Raw genomic sequence first — 10,000 nt, 5'->3', positions numbered from 1 at the left:
GAAGAAAAAAATAAGAGCTTTTATATAGCGCAATATCCACTAAATGTGCTCAAAGCGCTTTACAAGCCCTAGTCAACGGCAACATTTAACATGTAGGACGGGACATGCCACCCGTTAGGCGATATTACAATTTTTGGACAAAGACACTGCTGTTAACGGCCAGGTACTCATTTTACACCTGAGTACGGTGAGAGAATGTGAGTAAAGAGCCTTTTCCAAGGACTCAACTGTGCGCGAGCGCGAGGCTCGAACCCAGGACCTTCCGATCCGAAAGCGAGTGTCATACCACTAGACCACATAGCCGCACAATCGTACTCGTAGTTATGAAAAAAAATATATTATAATATTACGGAAGTCTCAGAGAAATTCGCTCTCTGTCAAACATGATTTGAAATGGGTTGAAAATAACAGGCATTTATCTTGTCAACTTCTACTTAGCAGTGTAAACAATATTTTTAAAATAATGGAAATAATTATATCCACATGACAATATAAAGTCTACTTTTTTTCTAAATTACAGACCATTGCATGTATTGACAACTGTTCATAATAAAATGAAAGTTGTATAAATTTACTACAGAATGATTGAAAAACATAAGTTAGTCATTATATGTATGTCTCAGAGAAGTTAAGTCCGAAATATTCCGTGTTTTTGGCATTTTTTTCTTTCTCGAAGCTGTGATATTCGTTTTTGTTCATTATTTTTTTACTGTCCCTTCTATCAGCTTATTTAGCGTCACTTTGACTCGTGTTAAAATAGAGACGATGTACCTAAATGGTCATATCCATTTTTTTATTTAAGCATAGTTACCTACTTGGAATTTCAAAAGTTGGTAGGTTCCAATGTGAAAAAAAGAAAAATTCACTTTAATTAGCTTTACAAATAAATAAACAATTTGCTCTCAGCATGGTCCAAAAATGCTCCAAAGTCCTGATTATAGGTTTTAATAGGCTAACATTTCCTTTTCAACAAAATTAATTGAGTCAAAGAGACCTATGCAGCTCTGTAGCTGGAGCCAAAAAAAAGTCGTATTTCTACGAATTTTTTTCTTTTGTGGCCAAAGACTGGCATTTTGACGTCATGTTTTAGTCAGTGTCAGGCTATAGATAGTTCGAAGATGACGTCACTCATCTCTTTGTTATTGTTTTTGCCATCCGCGTCTATGAGTACTTCTCACTAAACTGTATTAACCAGACTATAAACCTTCAAGGTTACACACAGTGTGTGTGTTGGCCAGTTTTACTTCCGGATGGCAATGTTGTGAACTTCTTAGCCAAGTGCATACTATCTATAACTTTACGATGGCTATGACCTGATTCAGTCCCTTGATCAATGACCTGAATAAAAATGACAAGAACACATCCACACGAAACTAGATCTAGTAACTAGCCGTAGACATCGTTATGTTATAGCCTGATACTGAAATCCAAAAGGACTGGCAGTTTGACGTCATTATTTGGTTTTTGCACGGCCTAGTGAGTTGTCGTTAGTTGAGCTCACGGAAACAAGTTATTTCATTGGTTGAACTATTGAATACAACTCACGATTTGTTTTCTTTTGTGGCAAAAGACTGGCATTTTGACGTCATCTTTGGTCAGTATCAGGCCATAAATTTACGATGGCCACAAACTAGCCTGTGAATGCTGTGCGTTTAGTTTTAAAAAAACTCATAACATCCACCAGCAGGATATACATAGTTCGAAGATGAAGTCACTCAGGTCTTTGTTATTGGTTTTTTTTTTTGCCATCCGCGTTTATGAGTAATGCTCACTGAACTGTATTAACCGACTGTAAACGTTCATGGATACACACATCCGCGTTTATGAGTAATTCTCTTTAAGCTGTATTAACCAAATTATAGTGGTTTAAGGTTACACACAGTTTTGTGTGTTGGTCCGTTATACTTCCGGATGGCAATTTTATGAGCTTCTTAGTCAAGTGCATACTATCAATAGATAGTATGGAGTTGACGTCACTCAAGTCATTGTCATTGTTTTTTTGCCATCCGCGTTTATTTACCAAACTATAAAAACGTTCAAGGTTACACATAGATTTGTGTGTTGGTCCATTATACTTCCGGATGGCAATAATGTGAACTTCTTATCCAAGCGCACACTATCTATAGATAGAACGAAGTTGTACTCAATTTTAGTGTTTCCTGTATTGGACACAACTAAGGGACACAATCAGTGACGGACGCATTCTCCATATACTCATTTTATTGTATTATTCTTTACCAGTAAAAAGGCTTCTTTTGATGATAACCAGTGAAACGGATATAGGCGAACGTTATAATTGTAAACAGTCAATATTTTACAAGTGGCAGAGCGGATTTTCTCATGTAAATCCTTTGATTTCGTTCTCGCCTTTATTATTCAACGATAAGAGTAGGACCATAGAACAGTACTAGAGAATTTCTATTGATAAAAGTTCTTTGAGTTCACGATCAATGAGCCCCTGGTTGGGTTGGGGGATTTTTTTTTCATGTTCTTTTATTCTGAGATATAATAATGGGTTAATATTATTTAGATGAGGGTGTGTTTTACTGTTTAGTCGTAGCTGATTTGTTTTCGATATTGTTATTATTATTATTATTATTATTATTATTATTATTATTATTATTATTATTATTATTATTATTATTATTATTATTATTATTATTATTATTTATTATATATCATTATTAATTTTATTGTTATTATTATTATTATTATTATTATTATTATTATTATATTATTATTATTATTATTATTATTATTATTATTATTATTATTATTATATTATTATTATTATTATTATTATTATTATTATTATATAGTAGTTAGTAGTAGTAGTAGTAGTAGTAGTAGTAGTAGTAGTAGTAGTAGTAGTAGTAGTAGTAGTAGTAGTAGTAGTAGTAGTAGTAGTAGTAGTGTAGTAGTAGTACTATTAATATATATTATATTATTATTATTATTATTATTATTATTATTATTATTATTATTATTATTATTATTATTATTATTATTATTATTATTATTGTTATTATTACTATTATTATCATCATTTTTATTATCATTTTTTTTTATTATTATTATTATTATTATTATTATTATTATTATTATTATTACAATTGTTATTATTATTATATTTACGTATCATTATTATCATTATCATTATCAATATTATTAATATTAGTATTTATTATCATTATTATTATTACCATGATTATTATTGTTGTTGTTTTTGTTGTTGTCGTTGTTATTATTGTCATAATCATAATGATTATCATGTCATATCACCGCTGAAATAACAAACAAAAGGTGATGTTTTTATCACATCCGGCTCTCTGTAGAGTGAATGAAGGTGACGTTACTCGGCTTTTTGTTTTTGTTTTTAGACCGCCAGGTGGGTGACTAGATCCCACTAAAGTCTCTCTATCCGACTTTTTTATACATTTAAGGTTACAATAGTTTTGTATGTTATTTCTCACATTCGTACGTTTCGGAATTCGAACTTTACTCCCACCGTGCATGCTCAAGCTCGTGCAGAAATTTGGAACATGTCCGGAATTTAAAAATGAAAAAGCAAACGCACAAAAAAAAAAACAACAAAAAAACAAGAGAGCAAAATTCTGAAATTGAATCGCATACCTAAGAGTAAAACGTCGTAAGAGTCATATTTTTAAGCCTTTTGGTCTTGATGGATAAGTCCAGACTATTGTTTTTTCATCATTATTAACTCACTCAATCCTAGAGATTTTTGTTACTTTTCAAAATGTGATAAAATGTATAAAAATGAGCATATACATAGATAGATAGTTTTATTCACCTATCATTAACATGCAAAAAGAAAAAAAAACATTAGCTTTGATACTACGCCTATAATTAGTCTCAGAAAAATGTAATTAATAGGCATGGGGTAAAAGTAACCCGGGTAAACTACGGATATAGTCGGTGTTAGGGTTGAGTGAGTTAATACCGCTACACTGCCACACAGACATATTAAACATTTTGGCCGAAAAACTCGTCCTTCAAATTATATCTTGTTAAATTATCTTAAGTTATCTTGTTGTGCGGCTATGTGGTCTTGTGGTATGACACCCGCTTTCGGATCGGAAGATCCTGGGTTCGAGCCTCGCGCTCGGCGCATAGTTGAGTCCTTGGAAAAGGCTCTTTACTCACATTCTTTCACCGTACTCAGGTGTAAAATGAGTACCTGGCCGTTAATAGCGTTGTCTTTGTCCGAAAATTGTAATATCGCCTAACAGGCATCATGTCCCGTCCTCAATGTTAAATGTTGCTGTTGACCAGGGACCCCTTGTAAAGCGCTTTGAGCACATTTAGTGGATATTGCGCTATATAAAAGCTCAATTTTTAAAAAAAATTAATCTATCCAATCTTGGACTTCAGGTTGGGAACTCAAGTTTGAGTGTTTCTGAAAAGAAGAGGGTCGTTTTAATCGATCGATAGTTGAAGGACGAGTTTTCTGGCCAAAACTTTTAAAATCTTGTTTGTAATTTTTCTTAGAGTGCAACCGACGTGTACATAGGCAGGTCTGACATCCGACCCGGCTTATGGGCCTACTTTAACATTGTTGTAATGGACAATATTTTGCGTCATTTTTTTTTCAGATTTCCATTACAACAATGACCCCTTGACCCTCTCCTTACCCGCCATTTTCATAATTTTCCCCAAAACTTCACAACCACCCAACACAAAAACAGACATTTCTTACTCAAACAGAAAAGCATCAAGCACATTCCATACATAATATTGTTTGAAAATATGAGCTCTATTACAGAATGTCAAGTTTTTTATAGCTGTAGCAAAAAGAATTGAAATCTGGATGAGAAAAGTGACGGTGCATCGTATCAAGTGTGACGATTTTCCAATAGATAGTATACACTTGGCTAAGAAGTTCATAACATTGCCATCCGGAAGTAAAACTGACCAACACACAAACTGTGTGTAACCTTGAAGGTTTATAGTCAGGTTAATACAGTTTAGTGAGAAGTACTCATAAACGCGGATGGCAAAAACAACAACAAAGACATGAGTGACGTCATCTTCGAACTATCTATAGATAGAATGCACTTGGCCAAGGAGTTCACAACATTGCCATCCGGAAGTATAACGGACCAACACACAAACTCTGGGTAACCATGAACTTTTATAGTCTGGTTAATACAGTTTAGTGAGAACAACTCACAAACGCGGATGGCAAAAACAATAACAAAGGCCTGAGTGACGTCATCTGCATACTATCTATAGGTGGTAAGGAGAGGGTTAAAGAATTGGGTTATCAGACCTGCTAATAAGTGCAATTCGAGTGCAGCAATAGATATATCCCCAAAACAAAAGCGTGTACAATTACTACCCAATGCCCGAATGATCTGACCAGACTGATATTATTGGGGATTATCCCGGACAAAAGGACAAATCGAACTGACCCGTGGTTGGGTGGGACCCAAAGGTTACAGTCTACTTATTCTAATCCTAGAAAGATTGTTTTGGTTGTTTTGGTACGAGGTAGAACGCGGATTCTTTTCTTTATCCATCGAATTGTAATCATTTTGTGACTCGTGAAATTGGATTTTTTTTCTTCCTTCGTATTGTATGTCGTGACCGACAGCGTCGGTTTATGTCAGAATGAACTAGATAGATGAAGAAAAAAAATATAGTTTCGAAAGTGAAAATTAACAGGATATGGAAATTTAAGACAATACTATGTGGCTTCGTGGCTGGGTGGCTTCGTGGCTCGGTGGCTCGGTGGCTCGGTAGCTGAAAATTCTGGTCCCGAAGTTATTGTGTCCTTGGGTAAAGCACTTTACCAATATTACCCCAGTCTACCCAGGTGTGAATGAGTACCTGGCTTTAGGCAGTGACAGATAATGTAAGATAGTACAAAAAGGACGCCTAACAGGCGACTTCTACTGTATGAAATGGAAATATGGTTCTATATGGCCTGCTGGGAGAACAAATGAAACACGGATGGACTGTGTCTAGTTTTGGCACAAAGTCAAGCAATGGTTAGCGTGGCTTTTGACTGGATGGGTGACATTGATCGTGGAAAATTCTGGGGTCTGATTCATGGACCGAGACTATGACGATAGTCCGAGACTATTTACAATGTCTGGGACTAAACCGCGCTACGAGCTATTCATGAAGCCGAACTATGCAAAGACTGAACGATAGACTAAACGGATGAAATTTACACCCGCGATCTAGAAGGCGTAAATAGCGTTGACTTCTGAAAGTCTCTTTTGTGGAGAAAAAACTCCTTATCAAAACAAATAAGATGAGGGAATGTATATGATTTCTGTGCTACTTCGCATGAGCAGCTAGAAAAGTAAAACATTTCTATGACGTTTTGTCATACTTTTCAGGGAAATTCCCTGTTAAAAACAGATGGACTTCCTGAGACTTTGCACACGTAGTCCGAGACTTGATAGTCAGAGGTAAAGTCTGACTCCATGAATAGCTTACTTTATGCAGGTTCGGAATACTCAAAGTCTTGGACTACGAAGTCTCAGACTTTGTTATAGTCCGAGACTATTATAGCCTCGATCCATGAATCAGACCCCTGGTCCCAAAGTTGTATCGTTGAGTAAGGCGGTTTACACACATTTCCCCACTCGACTCATGTGTTTATGGGACGCGCTGAAGCGGATTGGGCGTGGTAAATGTGCGATAGAAATGTTCAAATTTATCTATTTTTGTCTAACATTTTTGAAGTTAAAGAAACTCAATCTCTTCAATAAAAGCTTTTATTTTAACCAAGACTTTATTGGGTAAGGCCATAGATAATAATACATTACTTTGGTAAGGCTAAAAAGACTTTATTGGGTAAGGCCATAGATAGTAATACATTACTTTGGTAAGGCTAAAAAGACTTTATTGGGTAAGGCCATAGATAATAATACATTACTTTGGTAGGCTAAAAAGACTTATTGGGTAAGGCCATAGATATAATACATTACTTGGTAAGGCTAAAAAGACTTTATTGGGTAAGGCCATAGATAATAATACATTACTTTGGTAAGGCTAAAAAGACTTTATTGGGTAAGGCCATAGATAGTAATACATTACCTTGGTAAAGCTAAAAAGACTTTCTGGGTAAGGCCATAGATAGTAATGAATTAGCTTGGTAAGGCTAAAAAGACTTTATTGGGTAAGGCCATAGACAATGATACATTACTTTGGTAAGGCTAACAAAATGCAAACATCCGGTTCACCACGACAAAATACCGTTTTGAGTGGATTGGTCAAATTATACCGGATCTGGACTGATTTAGTACTTGAAACTGGTTTGGACCTGTAGGCATTTATTTGTCCGTACACGTAAATATTGTGGTATCGGGTTGGCAAATCAATGCATATCCTGTAATCGATTCGCTTGAAGAAATATACAAGCATTTTATGAATATATTTGGGGTTCTCCGTGGCTCAGTTGGTAGAGCACTCGCCTTTCACGCAAAGCGACCGAGATTGATCCTGGGTCAAGTCGAGATTTTTTTCTGACACCCCTGACCACCCAACATTTTTTGGGTAACTGGGTCTGTTAGATATGCGGAAAGTATTTTGCGGTAGACCAGCCTGCTATGAAAATGTTAGCAAGCAATAGCTATCGTTCGTTTGACGCTATAAAAAGGAATGGCTCTGAAGGACTACTTATGAATATATATATATATATATATGTGAATATGTGTGTGTGTGTATGTGTGTTTGTATGTGTAAATGTGGATGTGTGCATGCGATTTGTAGATTTCAATATCGTTGATATATATATATATATATATATATATATATATATATATATAAATTCGGACATTATACCGACTGAAGACGTGGACGAAAGCCACAGAAACGTACGTCTTGGCCATATATGAGTGAGTGACATAATTTATATTATATATATATATATATATATATATATATATATATATATATATATATATATATATATATATATATATATATTGTTGAACATGTATATTGCCTTGTACTAAGTCGTGTGTTTCTGAATTTTATAGTGGGAGGTATGGATTATGTAGCGTGTGTCAACGATCACATTTTCTGCATCACATCAACAGTTTAAAAATCTGAAGAAAAAAAAGTGTGAGAGAGACAATGCCAGAGGGAGAAAAAAGAAAGAAAAAAGAAGACAACAAGGAATGAAAATATCATTCCAAAAAAACCCGCTATTCTCACGTTCGCATTTATATTTTGTATTATGTTATCGAATAAAATGAATGACGTTGACGCCGCTTGGCTTCTTGTTAGTGATTTTAGGACGTCATTTGGGTGATTAGTTCTCTTTAAATTCTCTGAAACATTTTTCAAGTCAATTTAATATAATCCCCCCAAATATATATATATTGTTGGAATAAACGGTATATTACTCAGAGTACATAGGAGTAATAGCAAATAAATATTAGAATAAATATGTAAATAAATATTAGATCTCTCTGGTATTATGAATGGTTAAGATTGCTCACAATTTTGAGTGTTGATGCGACTGATCTTGTGGGCAATGCTGGTAAGCATTTTACTTTTAACGCAAAGAACCAATAGCTTTGTATGTAATGTGTAATGTGTAACATATTATATAGATAGTATGCAGATGACGTCACTCAGGCCTTTGTTATTGTTTTTGCCATCCGCGTTTGTGAGTTGTTCTCACTAAACTGTATTAACCAGACTATAAAAGTTCATGGTTACACAGAGTTTGTGTGTTGGTCCGTTATACTTCCGGATGGCAATGTTGTGAACTCCTTGGCCAAGCGCATACTATCTATAGATAGTATGCAGATGACGTCACTCAGGCCTTTGTTATTGTTTTTGCCATCCGCGTTTGTGAGTTGTTCTCACTTAACAGTATTAACCAGACTATAAAAGTTCCTGGTGACACAGAGTTTGTGTGTCGGTCCGTTCTACTTCCGGATGGCAATGTTGTGAACTCCTTGGCCAAGCGCATTCTATCTATAGCCAGCACATGTATAGATAAAATGAAGTTGACGTCACTTTGGTCTTTGTTATTGTTTTTTTTTTTGCCATCATCGTTTATGAGTAATACTCACTAAACGGTATTATCCATACTATAAAAGTCCATGATTACACAAAGTCTAGTTTTGTGTTTTGGTCCGTTACACTTCCGGATGGCAATGTTATGAACTTCTTAGCCAAGCGCATAGCTACTATCATTACCTTGGGCCTGAGGAATGACAATAAATTAATAACAAACCATAAGTGGACAACTGTGAAGTACCCACCCTGTCTCCATTGTCGCAGACGTTATCAGAAAAGTGGCCAGGATTATCTCGTTGCGTTAAAACCAAAAGGTGTTCATGGGGTGAGGCAAAGCGAGACAAAAAGCAGCAATAGATTTATTTATACATCAGAAACATGTTTAACTCACTCAACCCTAACACCGTCTATAACCGTAGTTTACCTGAGTTACTTTTACCCCATGCCTTTTCATTACTTTTTTCTGAGACAAATTATAGGCGTAATATCAAAGCTATTGTTTTTAGTTTTTGCATGTTAATGATGATAGTTGAATAAAACTATCTATGTGCATGCTCATTTTTAATACATTTTTCCAATTTTGAAAAACAGCAAAAGTCTCTAGGATTGAGTGAGTTAACGAGAGCGCGCCCAAAACTTAAGTCCAATATTAATTCAGATAAGTGCGTGGAGCAGGCACTATATGTTGATAATAACAAGAAATGTAATGAGGGGAGAGAGAGAGAGAGAGAGAGAGAGAGAGAGAGAGAGTGAGAGAGAGAGAGAGAGAGAGAAGTGCCAGAAGACAATAGAGAATAAAAGATTTGCGGTGATTGGGAGTTGAAACCACGACCCATCCACTGTTACGGCACTTCAGTCTGGCCGCGAGACAGATATTTTACAATAGACTATCCGCCATTCATCAGCCCCCCCCCCCCCCCACACACACACACACCCTTCCAAAAAGTGGTTTCAAATGTAATAACGGTCCTGAGTCCCTCTCGCGACTTCA

At 35.5% G+C, this 10,000-nt stretch overlaps 1 protein-coding gene across 4 annotated transcripts in view; it reads left to right on the top strand.

The window, feature by feature from the left end:
- The window catches only part of LOC144962496 (dynein light chain Tctex-type 5-like), a 40,955-nt gene that overhangs the window by 613 nt on the left and 30,342 nt on the right, over positions 1-10,000 (top strand). The gene's annotated exons all lie outside the window — the stretch shown is intronic.

This window comes from Berghia stephanieae, chromosome 1, assembly GCF_034508935.2.
Source record: "Berghia stephanieae isolate SIO BIC M18660-M18661 chromosome 1, UCSD_Bste_1.3, whole genome shotgun sequence".
Taxonomy (NCBI): domain Eukaryota; kingdom Metazoa; phylum Mollusca; class Gastropoda; order Nudibranchia; family Aeolidiidae; genus Berghia; species Berghia stephanieae.
The sequence above is the reverse complement of the archived record's forward strand: the minus strand, read 5'-3'. Positions and strand labels throughout refer to the sequence as shown.